The sequence below is a fragment of the Tachysurus vachellii genome, chromosome 10 (assembly GCF_030014155.1).
Source record: "Tachysurus vachellii isolate PV-2020 chromosome 10, HZAU_Pvac_v1, whole genome shotgun sequence".
Taxonomy (NCBI): domain Eukaryota; kingdom Metazoa; phylum Chordata; class Actinopteri; order Siluriformes; family Bagridae; genus Tachysurus; species Tachysurus vachellii.
This window is the reverse complement of record NC_083469.1, coordinates 4618457-4642640: the sequence shown is the minus strand read 5'-3', so window position 1 is coordinate 4642640 and position 24184 is coordinate 4618457. Positions and strand designations below refer to the sequence as shown.

Below are 24184 nucleotides of genomic sequence, written 5' to 3'. Positions count from 1 at the left end.
TATAAACAAAATATATTGTTATTACGATAAACAAGCAAATATACAGGAGGATATGTACTATGATCATAATATAATATATTGCTGTTATTATGAACAGAAATCAGGTGGGTATATACAATGGTAAGGTAATGGTGAGCAGCAATGCAAAAAAGAGCAAGTGTGCAAATAAGCATAATTTTGTGTAACAGTCCATTAGTCCAATTGTGGGGTGTGATTGAGCAAATGTACAAGTGATCAGAAATTTTAGTTTAGACAGTCCATTAGCGCAATGGGGGGTGTGTGTGTGTTTTTTTTTTGTTTGTTTTTTTTTGGCAGTAGAATGAAGGACAGTAGGATCAGCGAGTGGCCGAGTTCAGTAAAGAGACAGCTCTAGGAAAAAAGCTGTTTTTTAGTCAGCTGGTCCTGGTCCGGAGGCATCTGAAATGCCTGCCGGAGGGCAGAAGTGAAAACAGTCTATGGGCAGGATGAGAGGAATCCTTAAGAATGCTGCGAGCTCGACTCAGAGAGCGTTTCTTGTGGATGTCCTCCATGGCAGGAAGTAGAGTACCTGTGATGCGCTGGGCGGTTTTCACCACCCGCTGCAATGCCCTGCGCTCTGCAACAGAGCAGCTTCCATACCAGACTGTGAAACAGCTGGTTAGGATGCTTTCTATTGCACAGCGGTAGAAGTTCACCAGGATATCCGAGGAAAGCTGATTTTTATAGCATGAACAGTGCAAAGTAACTGAGACTGTTATAATATATGTATATTGTGTAATTAGATTTATAACTATAAACTAATATAGTGTTGCGGGAAAGTGTGAGAAAATACATAGAGTAAAGAACTACAGTTAGTGTAAATGTTTCCCAGTCAGTGTCTCACCCCGGGGTTCTTGCGCAGGGTAATGCTCCTCTCGGTCTGAGCTCCCTAAGAGAACCAGCACACAATGGAGTCCTCATCTAGTATCTCCAACTGGTACACACTCATCAACACCTACAGAGCACACACACGCAGACACACACAGCTAAACCACAGCACCCTACTACTATATAGTGTACAAACAGAGCTTACATGCACCTCACAAGTTGGGTGTGGCTTTGTGTTGTGGGTGTGGTTTACTGCAGTGGGTGTGGTTTTATGTGATGAAAGTAGCTCATTGCTGTGGGTGTGGCTCTGTGTGGTGGGTGTGGTGTACAGCTATGGGTGTGGCTTTACCTTTGCAAGAGCAGGCTAGTGTCTGTCATGCTCCATGAACACTTCCTACAGAGTGGAGAGACAGTGTGTGTGATCCTGAGCTCGCTATACATAGTTCTTAAACACTGGAGACCACTTCTTCAACAACTAAACACACACACACACACACACACACACACACACACACACTTTACCTGGCTTTATTTCATTTTATTTCCTGGCTTTAAGCAATCAAATACACAGAGCACTTTTTAGGTGTCTACAGCAATCATCTATAGTAATGTGAAAGAGAGAGAGAGAGAGAGAGAGACAGACACACAGACAGGCAGACAGAGACAGGCAGACAGAGAGACAGAGACAGGCAGACAGCGAGACAGGCAGAGAGACAGACAAAGAGACAGACAGGCAGAGAGACAGGCAGAGAGAGAAAGAAGGAGAGACAGACAGGCAGACAGACAGACTCACAGACAGACAGACAGTCTCACAGGCAGCAGTAGAGTGGAGTACTGGGCAGCAGTGATTTGAGCTCCTTGCTGTTGGAAAGGAAACTGCAGAACCACTTTAGTGAGAATCTGCATCACTTCCTTTAGAGTGATGTCATAGGCATACCTGTAAAATCACCATAATTACTGTTACTGATATTAGAGCTGATGATGCAAATGATCCAAAACGCAGCTGCACGGCTTGTTTTCAACCTGCCTAAGTTCTCACACACCACCCTGTAGCTGCACACATCAGATTTAAACACTGGTTGTCTATAAAGCCTAAAAACGGACCATCTCCCTCTTCCCTCAAAGCCCTTATCACTCCTCACACTGCACCTCACACCCTCAGACCTACAGCACTGCTCCACTGGTCCCATCTCTCAGGGTAAGAGGGAAGACTATTTTTTGTTCTGCACCGAGGTGGAGGAATAAATGTCCCCTAGACTGGATATCTTCAAATGATGGCTATATACCTACTTCGTCATGAGACAATTCAACTAGCACTTTATCCCCTGTTTGTTGGATATGTGTATTTATATATATGAGCTTTGAACAAAGTTTTTCGTCCCATGGTATCTAAAGTCTGTAGCCTAGTGAACCAGAGTTGATGTATTCAATGATAGAGACTTAAACACCTCTGTACATTGCTCTGGATAAGAGAGTGTCACATGCTGTAAATGTAAATGATATTAGAGTGGATGATATTAGAGCAGATGATACTCCTGTTTCACCACCCTGAGGGTTTTTATCACCCTTAAATCACAGCTACATCTTATTCCCTCTTTAATGACTCACTTGAGCGAGTTGATCTCCAGAACCAGATTGTCACAGCTGATGTTCTCCTCCAGACCTCGCTGCAGAGTGCAGAGAATCTCGCTCTGAAACACTGACACACACACACAGTTTATGTATAAAGTATACACTATCTTCTAGAAAGCTGTGTTCGATACCTAACTATTCATTCAACCCTAGCCACCGCGATCACCATGACAACAGTGTTACCTCCCAAATCACATTACACTACCTTCATAGAACAGTCTACATATTATAGATATTCTAAACCTGTAATATAGTTGTAAGTCCTTTGTGTCCGAGATGTACAGTTATTGTATGTTAGCTAATAAAAAATGTCTGCAACAGAGTGTGCGGTTACCATGACAACAGACCACCAAGAGCGAAGTGACACCAACACAAAGTGTCTACAGAGTACACCATAAACTGTATGTGAATACTGACAGTTACCATGGCAATAATCTGTTCGCATTGGCCATGTCCCAAACATAACGTTTCCTTCACTACGTGTCTAAAGAGTGCAAAATGCGCTGGCACTTAGGTTTCAGCAAGCAGTGTTTAAAAGAAACAGTCTGTGGTCATAGTAACCATGGCATGATGTTTCGTGATTTGGGACACAGCCCGAGTGTCAGTACCTTTAACAAAGTCAAGCTCGGGCGATTCAGATCGACTTCCAGGATCATGTGATCCTTCACTGGCCTTGCTCTCTGTCTCACTCTCAGGATCAAACTTTATAACCAGACCTGCTCGCGCGCACACACACACTATCACAATGCAAACACAGACCTTTCATTTACATGTGTGTGTGTGCGTGTGTGTGTGCATATGTCACCCCAAATGCACTGTGTTAGCTTCTACCCATCCACATCATCAATGCTGCTGTTCTTCCACAGGTAGCCCCGCCCCTCAGAGCCCACCTCAGCTGGGTTATACGCTAAAAACACCACAAACAAGTAAACAAAACATTTCTGTATCTGTTTGACTGATCTACCAGTCAGAGATATGAACTATTTTTAACCCCGCCCTCACCTATACAGGTGTGCGTATAGTCTTGTGAACCATACAGCTGTGTATCTTTTGTAGACTACAGAGAGAGGTGTGTGTGTGTGTGTGTGTACCCTTGTGTTTGACCTTGTCTTTATGAACACTGACGTCATTGTCATCTATCAGGAACTCATCCTTATCTTCATCTTCCTCCTCCTCGTCTGGGTGATGCAGAGACACAACCGTCCCCTCATGGAGAGACACGCCTGGCCCCATGACCACCTACCCCCAGGGTGTAAAGGTCATGGGATAATGTACAAGAGCTATACAGAGAAAATTATCATCAGAGGTGTGTTAGAGATGAGGAACAATAGTAATGTGTGTGTGTAGGTGCTCTGTGTGAGTGAGTGTGTGTGTGTGTGTGTGTGTGTGTGTGTGTGTGTGTGTGTGAGAGAGTGTATGTGTGAGTGTGGGAGTGTATGTGTGAGTCTGTGTGTGTTTGTGTGTGTGTGTGTGAGTATGTGTATGTGTGTATGTGTGTATGAATCCTTACACTATAAGCGAGTACACACTGTGGTTTGAGTGTAACTCTGTGTTTCACCTTCACTCCATCACAGATCACAGACTGACGAACCGTCACAACGTCACCAATACGAATCCAACAAATCGATCCAACACCACGCCATCACCTAGGAGACACACAGATGCACACACACATACATACACACACACACACATGTCAGAAAGAAAAACCCAAGCGAGAGTGAAACAGGAAGTGAGGGTGAAGCAGGAAGTGTTACCGATGAAACAGTTAGCCCCAATCACAGTGTTTGACAGACTGCAGTTGGCGCAGATCACCGTGTTTCGTCCAATTAGAACATTCTTCTCCATCAAACTGCCGTGTCCCAGGCTGACGCCCACTTCACGGTAAATGTTGTGGTGCGAGTGTGTGCAGCTCCGCCCCTCTTCATCTGAGAAGTTAGCTTCAGGGGTGATGGGATACGCCCAGTCGTACATGTGCAGGTTGGAGACGCGTGCGCCTTAGCCATCTTTACTCACATGTGGATCTGATTCCACAAAATCTAACAGGAAAATCAGTGAAAACAACAACACACTGCTACATGCTACTATAACCAGTTGTTTATTCATACAGTCTACTCTATACAAAAATGCTAACTCTGGCTAGCATGATGAAAATGTAGAATAAAGTTACTAGCATGTGAGATGTGTAAGTGCTCTGACCTCTTCGTTGACGAGAATCCCACGGACGAAGTCGTTCCTGGTCTGATAGTCGAAGTTATCAGTGAAGAGTTCAGCAACTTGAGGAATGTCATACACTCGTTATGTACAGGAGTGTGTGTTTGGTTCAGAGTAAACACACACCTGAGGGGAACAGATACTGAAATGGCAGTCCAGCAGATCATGACAAACCTCAAACTCATCACTGCGACTATGGAAAATGTTCTGTAATAAACAAACGAATCATTAAGTCTGAATCCACACTGTAGGCGTGTCCCATCCCACACCACGCCTCAGTCTAGATGGAGAGAGAGAGAGAGAGAGAGAGAGATTAAATGTACATGTTTATCATTTATAAAACACAATTAAACTATACTATATAAACCAACTATACTGTAATTACAGACTTGCTCACACACACTTGCACTAAGGGTTCCCTTAGCACATAAAAACATGTTTAAGAGGTCTTTTATCCCAAATGCTATTACATTTCTTAATTCCTCAAGCGACTGATAAAACAAGTGTAAAAATCTGAGATACTGTGATGTGATAATTTGATATTCTAATGGATATTGGTCTTTGTTTTTATGTTATTTTCCAGTTCCTTTTGTTTCTCATTTTCAAGTGATAGTGAGCCAAAAAAAAATTTCTACCTTGGTGGACAATAAAGACATACAACAGGACACAGCTGGTCTGCTAACAACTCAGGATGTTTATTAAAGTGCAGATTGTAAAAAAAGAAAGAAAAAGGCACAGGAGTTTCAGTTGGATCAGAACCCAGAGGAGAACTCTTCATGGTTCTCCAGTGCGCTCTGTCCCGATTACTTCACTCCGGATCAAACCGTCAGCCCTTACACACTCAGTGTGGAGGATAAGTAGAACACAAGAGCAGCTGAAATCCCTTTAATAAAACACTGCTCAACTCCAGGTTCAACAGTACTAAATACTTACCAGAACCTCTCTGAACCTTTTTTAATCAGTGTGTGTTGTGTGTTTTTATAATCATGTGTGTTGTGTTTCTAATCAGTGTGTGTTGTAATGTTAAGTAAAAGGGAACATTTAAAAAAAACTTTTTTTTAAAAATTGCATCCACAACATGAACTTTTTTTAACATGAACCTTTTATTGATTTAAAATTTCAATTAATAAAACAATAATAATGTTGATAATTTAAAAAAACATTTAAAAAAAAATAAAACGATTCCCTTAAAAAAAACAACTCATTTTTCCCCTCTTCCTTTATAGAACTAAAATAAAAAGGGCTAAATGTAAAAGAAAATCAAAAATACATAAAATAAACCTGAAGGCACAAACGATGTTTTGCATCCTGTCACTCAGCCGCCTCCTTAGAATGTCCAGCTCTGTGCGTGCCGACAGGGGATAAGAAAAATAAGAAAGAAAACAAGTCCATAAATCAGATGTTCCTTCTGAAAACTATATATACACCTTTATGACTGAAAAAGCAATAATGCTGCAAAACTCAACAAGGAAACCAGAGCAAATTAAGAAAGCGACTTCGAAGGTGATGCAGAAGCAGGTCAGCCACTTGACGACTACCTCTGCGCTCCGCATCACCTTGATAACATTGGTCACGGCGCCCAGCATCATGTCCAGATAATCCACCTGGTTATCAGCGGCAACCATGCCGACAACCACCTTTTTGCCGCCGACAACCACCTTTTTGCCGCCGACAACCACCGCCTAAGCTGATGAAAAAATAAAATTTATAAAAAATTTATAAATTAGGCCATCCTTGAAAATATTCTTGTTTGCCGTAATCTGAACGACCCTGTCAATTTAGGACAGACTCATTTTTTTTTTTTTTTTTTGCTTAATTTTAAATTTGCGTTAAGACCGACCAATTTTTTTTTTACTCTTCAAACAACTAATACAAAAGCAATAAAATAATAATTATATTTCAGTAAGTATTGTCAGGGTTCCCACTCTTTTTCAGAGATCATTTTCCAGGACTTTTCCAGGACGTTTCAAATTTAGGAAAAAAAGACAAGGATCACAGATTCACGGCCTAAAGTAGTATGTTCTTCTCTCCAGAAGTCTTAAAAACAACGTACGCTTTATGGCTATTACTTAACTATAAAATTAGAAAAACACCAGATACCCACACACAGAGCTCTTTCAAACGAGTCATTCAAAATACGTATTCATTTAGGAATAAAGAAAATGACGGTATTTATGATGATATTCACTTTCACGAACCATTCGTTAATAAATGCCTACTCAAAGAAACGCCATTGTATGTTGCTAAAAAGGAAGTGACAGGAGTGATCCTATGGTTAGTGAAGGATAGAAAGGAAGTCACTTAACTTCTTGTTTAGTGAACTGTTGCAAAAATCAATATCACATTTGCAAACGTGTTTTTAAGTTTATATAAGTAAACCTATTATAGGTTACCAGCCTTCGCCTTACTGTATATGTTTACAACACTAGTCTGTGCTGCACTTTGAGCATGCAAATAATTGTTCAATGTATGCTTCACTGTGCATCCCGTCAGTAGAATATCTAATTTTGACTTCTTACAGTATATCGCCCATAAAACAGGTTTCGGGGACTGTGTGGATGGATTACTTTTAAAGACAATTTGTCATGTGAATGAAATTTCAACAATTATAAAATAAAAAGGCCGCACATATTAATACCCTTTCCTTTCTCAGGCCAATGCCGTCATGCATGCTTTAGTTTGCTGTGCATTCCCCTTGCACATGATATTCAGATTAACAAGGTTGATATAACATGCTTACCCGTCACCATTTGCTGAAAACATTCGAGCACTTAAACCATTCCTAGCACCTGAAACCGCCAACACAAGACAGCGTCATCCGTCACAGCGAGATTAAACAGCATAACAAAAAAACGTCAAAACTCAGCGTCCCTGAACAGAGCGCTTTCTGTTACTAACGTTAATTGTTTCGACCAGTTGTAAACTGTTCTTTAAATGATCAAGAACATTTATAATAATAATTTAATAATTAAGATAATAAAGTAAATAAAAATAAATAAAAATAAAATAATTTTCCAGGACAACAAGATTTTTTCCAGGACAATTTATGTTTTCTCTCATTTTCCATGTGTTTTCCAGGACTGGAACATTGGTCATTAATTTTCCAGGATTTCCAGGTTTTCCAGGACGCGTGGGAACCCTGAGAAGGCTTGGAACAGCTCATGATCCAAAGCTTATGTAACCTTTGTCTTAGGTTAATGTAACTAATACCTAATTTAAGTATTAAGAAATTAAAGCTGGGCTAGTATCAGAAGCTCTAGATATGACAATGGAGCCTGAAATAGTAAACGGTCATCAGAACAGACAACACAAAACAGATAAATTCGAAAATTGTATTATACAAAATGAATGGCAGTTATTTACATTCCCTGCCTACCTAAGCCGGCTTCCTAAGTGCACAGCACACAATAAACTCAAAACAAACCTCAAATTAAAAAAAAAAAAAAAATAGATAGATAGATAGTAGATCGACTGGTAAATAGAGTAGACTGGTTTCATGTATATATATATATATATATATATATATATATATATATGAGAAACCAGTCTACTCTATTTACCAGTCGATCTACGTTCCTACCCTCACCTATGGTCATGAGCTTTGGGTCATGACCAAAAGGACAACATCCTGGATACAGGCGGCCGAAATGAGTTTCCTCCGCAGGGTGGCTGGGCGCTCCCTTAAAGATAGGGTGAGGAGCTCAGTCCATGGAAGTTCTTGGTGTGTGGGTGTGTGTGTTTCCTAGAGTATGTTCTCTTCACTACCTGGGTAGGTTTACGTGTGTTCTTATCTGTATCACAAATGAAGGCACGGGATGATGCTGGTTCCAAAGATGCCACTCTTGATCCATTCACTTCTGCGGTTGGTCTATCCCGTTCTAAAAACCAATCTATACATACAGTACAGAATGCATTAATTACAATTGCCTCATTTCTGTTCAAATCTAATCATCTGTTCTCCATTCAAATGCCAAATCAAATAACCAATTGTAAAAGGTTATAAATACTCTAATCTCTATGCAAATTAATAGGCACACATCACACCACATAACATAAGTCAGTTCCAATAAACAACAATCTTTCATGTACTTCCATCTCAATGTACAAAAATAAATCACAGGATTTCAAAAACCTATTTCTGAAACCAGATATTTAGGTTTTTTCCTTTTTTCATCTATTTTTCCATCTTAACATTTTAACCATCACATTTTAACATTTATTCTTTAGCTATTTATTCTACAGCTAAGATAAACTTCTGCTCCTCATATACATCAAACATGTATATTCACAATTCAATGAACTAAATCACCCTTATTTTAAACACATGTATATTAACTTTTAAGTCAACAAAACAGTATGAAGGCACCTTTAGCGGTGTAAACACTATTAAAGATCTGCTACAGTGGTGTCTAACTTAGCTGAGCTAGCATAACCATCCTTACCGGAGGTATCTTGAGAAGTTTGCTGCCATGCGGCTTAACTCTCCCTCACACAGCTTTTAACCTAATGGACAAACAATATTTCAATATACAGTATGAAATTCTTCTTTTAATTTATGTGCTTTAGAGGATATTTCACATACCAGTCCTTGTTTGATTTCTAGCAGTCTTTACCAGAGGAAAAGCGTGTTTGTTTCTTAAGTGAATTCCCGGGGGTTTATGCGCCACCCGCAGGCAGAGTAGAGAGTTGCACTCCGGTAACCTTGTGTGGGTTACACTTACATCATCATCTGTAAGACATAGTGGAGGCAGTGTAATGGCATGGGCATGCATGGCTTCCAGTGGCACTGGGTCACTGGTGTTTATTGATGATGTGACAGAAGACAGAAGCAGCTGGATGAATTCTGAAGTGTATAGAATATACTGTCTGCCCAGATAAAGCCAAATGCCGTAAAGTTGATTGGACGGTATTTCACAGTACCGATGGACAATGATTCAAACCACACTGCAAAAGCAACCCAGGAGTTTTTTAAGGGAAAGGAATGGAATATTCCGCAATGGCCGAGTCAATCACCTGATCTCAACTTGATTGAAAGTGCATTTGCTGAAGGCAAAACTAAAGGCAGAAAGTCCCACGAACAAACATCAACTGAAGACAGCTGTCAAAGCCATTGCACGCCTTTTGAGACTAAGTAGGAAGGATAAAACAAATTCACCTGCAACTGTGAGTGAACAAGAGGAGACAAAACATTTGATCCTAAAGGGAGTGCAAAAGCAAGTCCATCAGAAGGAGATAGATATTTTGAACCTAGGAAAACAACTTCCAGGCCATAATAAATTACACTCATTCAAACATCCTTTAATTATTCCCAGAGAACATCACATAAGCAAATTAATAATTGCAAACATTCATGAAAGAGCGAAGCACCAAGGAAAGGGATTCACAATCAATGACATCAGGTCTTGTGGCTATTGGATACCTGGAATAAACAGAGCTGTCACTTTATTCATCCACAACTGTGTAACTTGTAGAAGGCTAAGAAAATCTGCTGAAGGTCAAAGGATGAGTGATCTCCTACAGAACGTGTGGAACCTTCCTCACCTTTTACGTACTGTGGTATGGATTGCTTTGGTCCTTTCATTACTAAGGAGGGCAGAAAGCAACACAAAAGGTTTGGTCTGCTTCTGACCTGTTTTTGTTCAAGAGCTATTCACATTGAGATGTTAGAAGACATGTCTACAGATGCATTCATCAATGCCCTACGATGCTTTATTGCTATTCAAGGCACAGTGAGACAAATTCAATGTGACCAGCGTACCAATTTCATAGATGCTAAACATGAACTGAATTCTGCATTACAGGAGCTTGACCCTGAAAGACTTAGTGTTTTTCTTGCTGACAAGCAATGTGACTTTATTTTGAATGCTCACCATTCCAGTCATGCTGGTGGGGTATGGAAGCGGCAAATCAAAACTGTACGTAGTGTTCTAAGTTCAACCGTATCACTTTCATCAGGCAGACTTAGTGATGCTTCATTGCACACTTTGTTTTATGAGGCTATGGCAGTAGTCAACAGTCGACCCCCTAACTGTGGATAACCTGAATGATCCTAAGAGTTTAGAACCGCTCACACCTAACCCACAAAGACTATTTCATACATCTGTGGTGCAGCACTTTAATACACAACGGACAAACTCCTTCCTACGGGAGCTGGTGTACGGTATTTGAAAAAATATGAATTCCACAATTCTGTGATATCATACAAATGCACTTTAATGTCACAATTAATTCATTCATTAATAATACATTGTGAGTTAGTGTGACTGTGTACTAAATTGCAGCTGTGAGAACTCTTAGCTGTGAGAAAAAAGATTCAGTTGTGATAATTATAAAATAAAGAAGTATTTGGAATATTTTCTCGTAGCTGAAACAAGCTTCCACAGCTATAATTTAAATATTTCTTACCATGTTAAAAAGAAAAAAAAAAAAAACAAACCCTGATGTTGGTCAATGTAATATCAAGCTCTTTATATTACAACACCAGAAAGTCCAGTAGGATTAAAAAACATCCAGATCTGCAATGTTGTGAGAAAACCTGCCATGTACAAACCTACAACTCATCATGAGAGAATGTTCAGAATTTACCTGCTAAAAATGACAGTTTTCTCACACACCAGTGAACGTTTACACATCTCTAAAGTGGAAATTAATTTGCTCCTGCACTAATATCCTCTAAGCCTGTTAGCTTTATCCTCTCTTTAAAAAGCACAATCTGAAGTATAAATGTTGAGGTTTTCAGATGACTGACTCCCAAAATCCTGTTCATTTCCTCTATTTCACACAGAAAATAGAACATTTCCTCTGTTCCTGAACACAGAAGTATTAAAAAGTAAAGGCCAGAATTCTTTTATGTAATCCATCACTCCTCATAGTCTCTGTTCTTCGTATAGAGTCATGCAGGTATTTAATATTCAATGTGACCTAGAATAGAAACCTGAATAAAAATCACACGGTCAGGCCGAACGAGAGCCTGTAAGCCATCTCCACAGGAACCTCCGGCACCGAGTCGTGGTAACATACGTAGAACTCCTGAGGAACGCGTTCTAGCATCATCCGCCTGCAACACAGACCAGTGACACACAGGTTGTAAGTTCCGATTGAAAACCTACTCTGCAGCCAGATGCACCGGCTAAACATAAATAACATCGTATATATGGGTGTAAAATTGATGCTACACCAATAAAACTAGCATAGAGTATAATTTGTGTTGCACCACAGACACATAAGGTAAAATATTGTACCAGAAAAGAGGAAATGAACTACAGATCTTAAGATTCCTTCATATGTGCCATTGTCCGGTCATTTTATCAGTCTGTAAACTAAAACTTTCAATCGACTGCTGATGTTTTTCTTGCGTTTTCTGCACTGAAAACAATTTGCTTATTCATTTCCATTAGATTCATCAGTACTAACAATAAACAAAATGCCTGAGTGCAGCATTAAAGTAACCAAAGTGAAAAAGCGCTGCTAAAGATTTCTTCATATATGTACAAGAAGAAAAAGAATAGAAGACAGTTGAATCGGTCAGCATTTATGAGCTTCTCTAAATCTGCAGTCATTCCTTCAGAGACAGGACTGTTTTGTAGAGGAAGGAGTCTGAGCTTGTAGTCAGCTGTAGGTCAATTTTAGTCAAATACCAATCGTTGGAAGGTTGGAATATACAAAAATCCAAGCTAAATTACACGTTTTAGTGCAGCAGTTAGGAAATATAGAAACTTCGATAACCCAGTAGGTCATAGTGGGAGCAGGTTTCTTTTGGTCCGTCCAGTTCTCGGGTTTACACTGGAACAAAATGCCATGTTCTTTAACTGGGCCAAGGCCTAGAGAAGAGTGTGACCTGTCAGCTCCTCGCATGTCCTGCTACAATATACACACATACACGCCATGCATACATGCCCACACACAAACACACAGAAACACACATGCACAGACCCAAAAACACACATACACACACACATATGCATACACACATACACACACATACACACACACCCAAGCACACACATACACACACCCAAACACACACATGCATACACACACATATACACACACACACACACACACACACACACACACACACATACACACACACATTTACAGTACACTCCACACATACACACATACAGAAACACACACACAAAACCCAGTGTCCAGTAACACATGACTAGAATTTCAGGTTATGCCTTAAAAGGAAAATTATTTCAGGTGATAATGAACACACCCACATGTTTAGAAACACACAGACACACACACCAACCAATGCAAACCTAAACACTGAAACACACACTTACCGGCAGGCTTTGCTGGAAGATGTGGCAGATGGACAGGCAGCAGTGGTAGAAGTTGCGGATGAGTTGAGGGTGGTGTGTGGGTGTGTGGGTGTCTCCATCAGAACATAGTGAAAGAGTGTATTCTCCAAACCTGCCGTGAGCCTGCATACACACACACACACACACACACACACACACACAGATAGAGACACACAGAGAGACACACACAGAGAGACAGAGAAAGAGAGAAAGAGAGAGAGAGAGAGAGAGAGAGAGAGAGTCAATTTTTCAATGCACTACCTCTAGCACAAAATGCCTACGCACACCACATAGCTTTAATAATCCTGCACACAAAAATGATTTCTTTGTTTATTTCCTAAAACCGGTGCACACTTTTTTGTTACTTCAGGAAGATTTTATTTCGGATTTTATAAGGATGAATTTAAATAAGACATGGTCTTTTTCACACAGACTCACTTCAGAGTATATACTGTACAGTATATACACACACACACACACACTCTCATACCCACATACATGTATACACACATACATGCACGCACATACACACACACACACACAGGTAACGTTTAAATAATTGCACATCTGGAGTGCTGAAAGCAAAATACCAGCCAACATGCACTTAGAATAGAATGTCTTTATTTATTTTGAAATAGTTCAATTTCCCTTCGCTATTTCATCAAATAAAAAAGGCACAAAATAATTGAACCTGGTTGAGTTCATTAAATTTAGTTTAATACCCGTGGAGCAAAAGCCAACTTTCAGGGCATACAAAGGGTTCAATAACAACTAAAAGTGTAATGAATTCATTCTGGTGTCACTATCAAGAGCAATAATGATACGTGACACAACAACAAAATCCTTTCTGAGATAGAAAAAAAGATGCAGAAGAGTTAAAGCTGCTCCTCAGCAGGGCAGCTGAAGAGAACAGACACGGAACAAAACCAGAGTCAGACACAGAGGCTCTGATCAGTTATAAACTGATCATAAAGGAACTGAAAAAGCTACTGAAAATCACACACACACACTACGAGAATGAAATATCTGACTTTGTGTTTTCAACGTATTTGATGTATTTACCAATCCATAAGGAATCCATGAAGAATGCACACATTTCATAATTTATATAATGTAAATAAGTAAGTAAGTAAGTAGCTAATCAAAGAAAATAGATATATAATATAACGATTAAAATAAATATGCTTAAAACAAAGAACTCATTATTTAATATTTTGCATGTAGGATAAGAAATAAAAAAAATTGAAATTTCATACAAAAATGAAATAAATAGTCAAATAGTTGATAAGCATGTATTTTCCTTAGTTATTGTTTGTAGTCTCAGAGCCAGCGCATGGTGGGTAAGTAGTCTAGGAAGAGGTTCCCAGAGATGTTGGACGGGGAGGAGCCAGGGCTGTCACTCAAACAAGAGGGTTGGATTATACTCTGGAAGAACAGGCAGAAGAAATGATCCAGACAAGGAGCATTCTCCAAGTTGCTGAAGGCCCTACAGAGAAACAGGGAAACATTTGATTTCTCTGGATTTTTCCAGTACTGTAGTGGTGGTGGAGGTGGAGGTGGAGGTGCAGCAGGTAGCTTTTGAGCCTCCCTGGATTGCACAGTGCCCTGTGATGGCTTGGTATCCCATCCCTGGTGTATTCCCACCTCCTGTGCAGCATTTCAAATTTTACAATTTTGTGAATGTTAAATTTGCCACACCGTATAAACCGAGCTTTAGCAGTTTAATGTTGTCATTATAGTTACATTTAACAATGTTTTCCACTACAAGCTTTTCCCAGATTTATTTAACTTTATGGACTTTATATGTCCAGTTTTCTGCTAAATTCCTCCCATTGCCACATCGAAGCAGCAAAAACCACACAAATATACTAAACCACACAATTACAACTGCACAAACTCTCTCATTCTCTCTGCCCTTTGTCCCACCCATCTGTGCACAGAAAGTGAAAAACAAGAATAAAATATAACTACAAACAGGAAATGAAAATGAAACAAATAGGTTATTGTTTGTGTAACATGCATGCAAACAGCACTGACCTGTGCAGGGAGCCGTACATGACCCCGAGAGTTCACACCAAACCCTTTATAACAGTCTGCAGATGCAGCAATGGCACCCTGTAGGACGATACACATCACTGAGAAACACCACACTGACACCAATGTTTTGCGACTAGAGTAGTGACAACTGTCCAAGGTGTCAGGGTGTGTTCAGGGTGAAGAGGTGAATATGCTAGACCTAATTTCAATTAAACCGGACGACTAAAAATTCAAACATTCCTTAAAAGTATTTAATTCTAAATCATATCATAACTCAATAACAGAAGCGGGTCGGGGCTCCTGGGTGCTGATGCTGGATTAAGAAAAAATTTCAAGATGGCCGGTGGACATCAAACAAAGGTCTTTTAATTTAGCCCAGTACGTGAATGTCAGCTGTATTTTATTGTGAGTGCTTAGTGGGTAGTCATCGTTTCAGGCACAACTTTAAACCTTTATGTATGAGAATTAACTTACCTGTCAGCAAGCAGACCGATCACCAGCAGATTCTCTCCTTCCTTCCAATAACCCACGTGGACCAATTGGTTTTTGAGCACCAGGGAGGAACCACACACACACACATACACACACACATACACACACACACACACACACGCACACACACACACACTATAACCTGCTTCAACATTAGACAAGTAGTAATCATTTAATGTTGATTGTGTGACCCGCCATGTTGATACGATGTCAAATACTGAGCTTAGTGTTAGAGGGGGTTTATGAGCGAAGAGCTTCATTCAAATGTAACGTGTTTATTTATGAATAACTAAAACACAAGGTACATTAGTTTGAATATATCAGTAAAGTCATTAGGAACGACACTTCTATCTGGTGATCCATTCTACTACATTATTAATAAAACAATGACACTGACAGTAAATTATATTTAGTTCAAATAATTGTGATTAGTTCATTATGCAACAGTAGTGGAAGGGCAACAACTGTGTGCTTTAACTCTCTTCATTTGAATATATTGTCTTCTGGTAAAGTAGGTTCCTGACTTTTGTATACTATCTGCTTAACTCACTTTGTTCTAGAGTAGTGTGATTTGAATTGTTATATTCTATATCATTGTTGATTTTTATAGTGTTGGTCCTTGTTGTTCTCTCAGCTGATTAATCAGGAGTAGTTTCAGTCTACCTTAAGGTGTGAATTGGGGGCAGGGCTTACCTATTTAAATTGAAGGTTCTCCACTACAGACACTAGCGTCTGTAGCGGTTTGTAAGTATCTCTCTCTCTCTCATTGTAAACTTAGTGTCTAATACTGTTTTGCTATATTTTACCATACCTTAATTCTCACTCTTGTTTGACTGCAAATATGTGCCTTAAACCCATCTCTGTACTCAATTCCTACACTCGCAGATGCTCTCGTCCACAGAGCAGAGGTCATAATCCCAGTAACCTCATCTACCCTCCTCTGTTGTGTAAGTCTCAAACAGTGGTGGTAGGTGGGCTCTGGAATTGCCAGTCTGCTGTGAAAAAAGCTGATTTTATCTCTGCTTTAACTTCCCATTACTCCTTTGATTTTCTTGCGCTAACAGAGACCTGGATATCCCCACAGAACACTGCTACACCAGCTGCTTTATCCTCTGCCTATGCTTTCTCTCACTCACCAAGAGAAACAGGCAGGGGTGGTGGTACAGCTGTCAAAGAAATGGTGCTTTACACCTCTCCTCTTGTCTCATTTAACCATCTCCTCTTTTGAATTCCATGCCATTTCAGTTACCTCTCCAATTAACCTTGTTATCATTGTTGTTTACCGCCCTCCTGGTCCCCTAGGTGACTTCCTGGAAGAAATGGACACACTGCTTAGTGCTTTCCCTTCTGATAGCTCCCCCCTGACAGTGCTTGGTGACTTCAACCTCCCCTCTGACAAGCTACATTCTTCTTCCCTCCTGTCTCTTCTCGACTCATTCACACTCACACTCAACAGCTACATCCCCACACACAAAGGAGGCAATGTGCTGGACCTGGTTTTCACCCGTCCTTCTCCAGCTACAGACGTGACTGCTACCCCACTACACGTCTCTGATCATCACCTGGTATCCTTCACCATCACTCTCCCTACCCTACCTAAAACTACCTCTCACCCCCTCGCTCTTACCCGCCGCAACCTTTACTCTGTCTCCCCTTCTTCTGTAGCTTCTGGCACTCTTTCTTCCCTTCTTGATCCTGAGTCTTTTTCCTCACTGCCCTTGGACTCGGCCACAGATACTTTCCTCTCATCTCTTTCCTCAACTATGGACTTCCTCTGCCCTATGTCCACTAAACCCAAGAAAACTTCTTGTTCTGCTCCTTGGCTTTCAGATGTGCTGCGCAACAATCGAAGAGAGCTAAGATCATCAGAGAGAAAGTGGAAGAAATCACAACTTGATGCAGATCTTGATTCTTACCGAACACTCATGGCCAAGTTCTCCTCAGATGTGACTTCTGCCAAGACTTCCTTCTACAAGGAAAAGCTTGAAGCTTCCTCACATGACCCTCGGAAATTCCAAAACATCATCTCTTCTCTGCTCGACCCCCCGGCTCCACCTTCCTCATCCTCCCTGACTGCAGAAGACTTTGCTTCTTTCTACCAGGAGAAGATTGAGGATATCTGCCGGACCTTCACTTCAGCCCCGTCTGCACTTGCATCTCAGAGTATGGATTCCCCTACACCTTTGTTGTCGCATTTCTCAACTGTAACAGCAGAAGAGATTCTAAAACTCATCCAGTCTTGCAATCCTACCACCTGCCCATTGGATCCACTCCCTTCCACTATGCTCCAGACCATCTCGCAAGACCTTCTGCCCTTCATTACCACTATCGCCAATAGATCCATAGCATCTGGTCAGGTACCAACTACTTTCAAGAGAGCAAGGGTTATTCCCATCCTGAAGAAACCTGCTCTGGATCCATCAGACATCAGTAACTACAGACCGGTATCACTTCTCTCGTTTCTTTCAAAAATTCTTGAACGCATTGTCTTTTAATCAACTGTCTGTCTATCTCTCACAGAACAACCTCCAAGACCCCAACCAGTCTGGCTTTAAAGCAGCTCATTCCACAGAGACAGCCCTTTTAGATGTCTCTGAGAAACTACATGCTGCTAGATCAGCCAATCTCTCATCCGTCCTTATCCTCCTTGACCTTTCAGCAGCGTTTGATACGGTCAACCATAAGACTCTCTTAGCCACCCTCAGGAGTCTTGGGATTTGCGGATCAGCTTGGGAATGGTTCGCTTGCTACCTGGAAGGACGCTCATATCAGGTAACATGGAGGGGAGTGACATCTGCTCCACGCAGACTCTCCACTGGCATCCCACAAGGCTCAGTACTTGGTCCTCTTCTTTTCTCCCTGTATACTCACTCTCTTGGAGAAGTTATTTCCTCACATGGGTTCTCTGACCACTGCTATGCTGATGATACACAACTTATCTTCTCTTTCCCACCCGCAGATGCCACAGCTTCTGACCGGATCTCTGCATGTCTGGCAGAAATTTCATCATGGATGACTGCTCATCAGTTAAAGCTTAATCCTAGCAAAACTGAGCTGCTCTTCATCCCAGGTGATTCATCCCCAGGTCATGATCTTGCTATATCCTTGCACAACGATCTGATCTCCCCTTCAGCCACAGCTCGCAACCTTGGGGTAACCATGGACAATCAACTGTCCTTTTCCTCTCATGTTGCTCATGTCGGTTTCCTCTCTACAACATTAGAAGGATTCGACCATTTCTGTCCACACCGGCTGCTCAGGTACTTGTTCAGTCTCTTGTCATTTCTAGACTGGATTACTGCAACGCACTGCTGGCAGGTCTACCTATGAACGCAATCCGTCCTCTGCAAATGATCCAAAATGCAGCTGCCCGGCTTGTTTTCAACCTGCCAAAGTTCTCGCATACCACCCCGCTGCTGCGATCCCTCCACTGGCTTCCGGTAGCTGCACGCATCAGATTCAAAACACTGGTGCTGGCCTACAAAGCCAAAAATGGACCAGCTCCCTCTTACCTCAAAGCCCTCATCACTCCTCGCACTGCACCCCGCACCCTCCGATCTACCAGCACTGCTCGACTGGTTCCACCATCTCTCAGGGTAATAGGCAAGTATACTACAAGACTCTTCTCTGTACTGGCACCAAGGTGATGGAATGAACTTCCCCTAGAGGTCCGGACAGCTGAGTCACTGGATATTTTCAAGCGGAGGTTGAAGACCTACTTATTCAGGAAACACTTCAACTAGCACTTATTTCCTTATCTTTCGCATTAAAAAAAAACAAAAAAAAAACTTTGACACTTTTTCATTGTAACTTTGAACAAATGTTTTAAACTCATGGTATCTTAAGTATGTAACTTAGTGAGCCAGCATTAATGTATTCAATGTTTAGAGATTTAAGCACCTATGTACGTCGCTCTGTATAAGGGCGTCTGCCAAATGCTGTAAATGTAAACAACTGATTTATTGATCATTTTTTGGAGAGAAGGAGAATAAAGGGTATGTTTGAAATGTAAAGAAGTAGTGATGTTACCTGACGATCTGTTCTCCAATGAGGTTCACCGTGAGACACAGCACATGGAAGATCACTGCTTTCAGCTGTGCTGCTGCCTCAGACACTGGGTACTGGTACAAGATCTCCTGCTGCGCAGACACAGTTAAACACGTCAGTACAGAGACACCAGAGCAAAACGTCTATTTGGGTCTGAGTCTGGATAAGAATTAAAACAGAGCTAGTGAATTCAAGATTTTAGTGTGGGGGAAGAAAGCAAAACAATCAAACTCAGGATGAATATGAATTTTAAGACTCAAATGGCTTAGCAAGGGATCTCAGGCTCGGTCAGTAAAAGAGACCATGCCACACATACTGTACTGTATATCAATCTACATTAGCTGTGTAGCTAATAACAAATAAAATGTTTTGTTAATGTTGTAGCTAAATGATGCCTTTAATGATAAAAGAATGATTTAAAAATATCACCATAACTCTGGTTCTGAATGTAGTAAGATAAAAAATATGGTTTCAGAGAAAAAGACAAAGAACTTCTATTAGAGAATCTCTGATCTTTAAATAAAGGGGAATGAAATATGAAGTAATGCTGATTTATTCAGAGAAGATGAAAATGTGGGGACCGTCTTTTACCGAGTTCTGATTAGTATGTCTAACAGGACACCAGGCTTTTAGAAACCTGAAGGAAACGTGTGTGTGTGTGTGTGTGTGTGTGTGAGAGAGAGAGAGAGAGACCATAAAATAAGAACGGAACTGAAAAAGAGAATGTTATAGGGTCTCAGTGGAACACAAGAGAACACAAAATAAAAATTAAAATGTGTTTGGACTGGTTTGTCGATAGTGAGCGCGGAAATACAGGTGATAAGCGGTTTTATTAAGCGAGTCATTGAGTCGTTCATTCAAACGATTCGTTTATACGGCCGATTCATCAAGAATGAGACAGATGTTTGTAAATGGGTCATTGAATATTTGACTCAACCGATTCGTTCAAATCACTGAATCATTCAAAACACGATTGAGTGTTGCTGTGAGATGCGCTATGCCGTGATCTTTGTTTGGATTCATCAGATCTATTTTCGCTGCTAAAATAGACCAAAACAGTCAATATTTCGTCTAAAATGTAAGTGACTTAAACTGTAAAACCCGAGCCTACTTATTTATTTATTTACTTATTTGTTATGTTTGCTGTCTTGTAAACATATCGAAATATGACTGAAAAGACAAGATCAGGGCTTTTGGTGTTTTTGGAGACTTTTGTGGTGTTTGGAGACTCGAAAGCACGAATCACTCTGCAGTTAGGCCTACTGTGCTCAACGAGCAGCGGGTGCTGCCGTGAGCCCCTCTCCCGTCCAAAAGCACTCACAGGCGGTCAGTCTCTCAGTAGCCTCGCGCTGCAGTCAGAGCAGAGAGGAGACACACACCCCTCCGCGTCCAGGCTGCAAATGAATTGCGCATGCGCATGGCCGCCGCCGTTCCCGCCCTGGTTTACAGAGCGGGGTGTAAATGTAAATGTTTCTTCACTTTTTCTCACACAAAAATAAATCACTGCATTTAAATTGACTCACGACATCGATCTCCATTCACTCTAGTCTAGTCTCTTGCCAAGTTCGCTTGTGCCAGCTCTCGTTAGTCTGTTATCATCAATCTATATAATAATAATATCTATCTATCTATCTATCTATCTATCTATCGATCTATCTATCTATGCAAGGTGGTAGTTATTGTTTGTAATCTTTTTTTTATCACCTGCTACAATTTAATGCAGGACTTCATTCCCCACACTGCACTGTGTAGTTATTAAAGTTTGCTCTGATTTGCCTCACTGCATCTCACCTTTCTTCATGTTTTTGTATTTCTGAGTTCAGAGCATTTGTAAGGTCTGGTATATAGTTTGCGTGTGACATGTGTGCCTTTGACAAAAGAAGACTGTACCGAAACCATTCACATGGCTGAATCGGGGAGCAAAGTTGCAAACCGTGATCCATAGCTGTGAGAGTGACTCCGTGTGTGTTAGCAAAGAAATGGATTTTTTTTGTAAATAAAGTGACATTTTAATAAAGCGTTAATTTTCCCTATTTATTGAGAATTTTTGAAAACATTGTTTATGTGATGATTATAAAGAAAAAACCTGACCCTCACCAGACCCACGATGTTGTGTGTGTTGTAATGTGCAGAAAGTGAACATTTAAAAAAAAACATTTTTTAAAAATTGCATCCACAACATGAACATTTTTTAACATAGACCTTCTTTTATTGATTTAAATTAGTAATAAAACAATAATAATGTTGATATTTATAAAAAAAAAATTTAAATAAAACAGTTTCCTAAAAAAAAAAAAAAAACAATATAGTAAGATCTGTCTGATTAGTTTACTCTTTATTTACAATTTTTAAATTTAACCCAAAAGAAAACACCCTGTTAAAGTCTTTTATTTGTTTTATAAGATGGAGACACTGAAGAATCTCTCTGAGAGTCACAATAAGTCAGCAGCAGTTATATACACAGTCATTTTTCCCTCCTTTTGTACAACTAAAATAAAGAGAGCTACATGTAAAATAAAATCTAAAACACTTCAAATAAAACTGAAGGTACAAACGAGGTCTTGCCTGCTTTCATTTAGACGCCTCCTTAGAATGTTCAGCTTTGTGCATGCCGACAGGAGATAAGAAAAAAAAGAAAAAACAATTTTAAAAATAAATAAATCCCCCCCCCCCCCAACTAAAATGAAAAGTCCAATGTGTGAAACAAAATCTAAAATAGTTAAAATCGAACTGCAGCAAGCGGGTGTCCAAAGTACACACACACACACACACACAGTGAACACACACCCGGAGCAGTGGGCAGAAAAAAAGTGCAGATTGTAAAAAAGAAAAGAAAAAGGCACAGGAGTTTCAGTTGGATCAGAACCCAGAGGAGAACTGGTTCTCCAGTGCAGTAACACCACAGCTCGGCTCTGTCCTGGTTACTTCACTCCGGATCAAACCGTCAGCCCTTACATATCCCTTTAATAAAACACTGCTCAACTCCATGTTCTCATAAACAGTTCTAAATAATTACCAGAACCTTCTCTAAACCTTTTTTAATGTGTGTTGTGTGTGTTTATAATCAGAGTGTGTTATGTTGAGTAAAATTGAACATTTAAAAAAAAAAAAAAACCTTTTTAAAAAATTCCATTCACAACATGAACATTTTTTAAAACGAACTTTTGATTTAAAACATTAAACAGTAATATTGATAATAGAAAAATGATTTTTTTTAAATAAAACAATTCCCTTTAGGAAAAAAAAAAAAAAAAAAAAAATCATAATTTCCCCTTCTTTTGTGCCACTAAAACGAAAAGTACAATGTGTGAAACAAAATCTAAAGCAGTCAAAAGCGAAGAGCAGAAGCGGACGATCTCTTGCCTCCCTTCGCCCAGCCGCCTCCTTAGCATGTTCAGCTCTGTGCGTGCCGACAGGGGATAAGAAAAAAAAAGAAGAAAGAAAACGTCCATAAATCAGATGTTCCTTCTGAAAACTATATATATACGCTTTTATGACTGATACACAAATAATGCTGCAAAACTCACCAAGTAAAAAGCAGTGCAACAGAAGAGCAATTCGAGGATGATGCAGCAGCAGGTGAGCCATTTAGCGGCTACGTCTTCGCTCTGAATCACCACGAAAACATTTGTCGCGGCGCCCAGCAGCAGATTCATTAGTATAATCCACTTGGCCTTGGGTGATAATCGGACGTTCGCCGCCGACAAGCACCGCCTAAGCTGAGACGGACTAACTGGAGTAAGTGTCAGGCCAGTCTCCTCCTTCCACTTCGACCTTTCAGGTTTATAGCGGGCACCCTCCTCAAGCAGTTCACTACGCAGCTGCTCAGCATCGTCAAACCGCCGCCCCGCCACCGCTTCATACTTCCGCCAGCCTACAAGGTGTTGCCGCCGCCTCACTTCAGCCGCGCTCTCTCCTCCTCCGCGCTCAGCCATCTTGTGAAAGTGAAGATACAGCGGCTGCTCTATTTATAGACTGACATTGTAATTATGCATAAGGCTAAACATGCTTATTGGCTAAAGATACTTGTGACGGAAGAACCAATCAGAAACACGCCGTGAAACTACATATCCCATGAAAACTTAGCATGTTAGCTCTTCTGTTTTAGCTCAGTTTTAGCGCGTGATAAAGAGCTGTTTCCTATTCTGATAGACATCATAAACAAAATGATGACTTCATGATGACTTTAGTGGATTCTGTACCGCTTAATTATTATTTAATAATAATTATTATGTGTCGTAGAATAGAATGATGGACTGACGCTGTAGTTTCACGGCGTGTTTCTGATTGGCTCTTCCGTCACAAGTATCTTTAGCCAATCTTTTTGCTGCATTAATTTCACTCTGTTTCTTTATAGTATTAGATGAGGATAAGGATAACCAGGTGCACATTGTATGGCAGTTACATGTAATATGGCAGTTACTCCACTCCTAAAATTTCTATTCACAACACACACACACACACACACACACACACACACACACACACACACACACACACACAGTAAAGAAGGAACATCTGTTTGTGGATATTTGGGTGGCTCTTAAAAGAGCCGTTGTGTTCACGTGGTTCGGTGTTGAACATTTATCCGCCGAAGCCGTACAGAG

The 24184-nt window shown here is 40.4% G+C and overlaps 1 long non-coding RNA gene and 1 pseudogene across 1 annotated transcript; both read right to left on the bottom strand.

Annotated features, from left to right (window-relative positions):
• Window positions 1-865: 865 nt before the first annotated feature.
• LOC132852458 (translation initiation factor eIF-2B subunit epsilon-like) lies at window positions 866-6317 on the bottom strand (annotated as a pseudogene).
• A 1926-nt stretch (window positions 6318-8243) lies between these two features.
• LOC132851984 (uncharacterized) lies at window positions 8244-9330 on the bottom strand. Its single transcript, XR_009649086.1, has 3 exons — window positions 9275-9330; window positions 9135-9195; window positions 8244-8582 (listed from the first exon to the last, which is right to left on the bottom strand). It is a non-coding gene; the product is annotated as an uncharacterized LOC132851984 (long non-coding RNA).
• Window positions 9331-24184: the final 14854 nt, after the last annotated feature.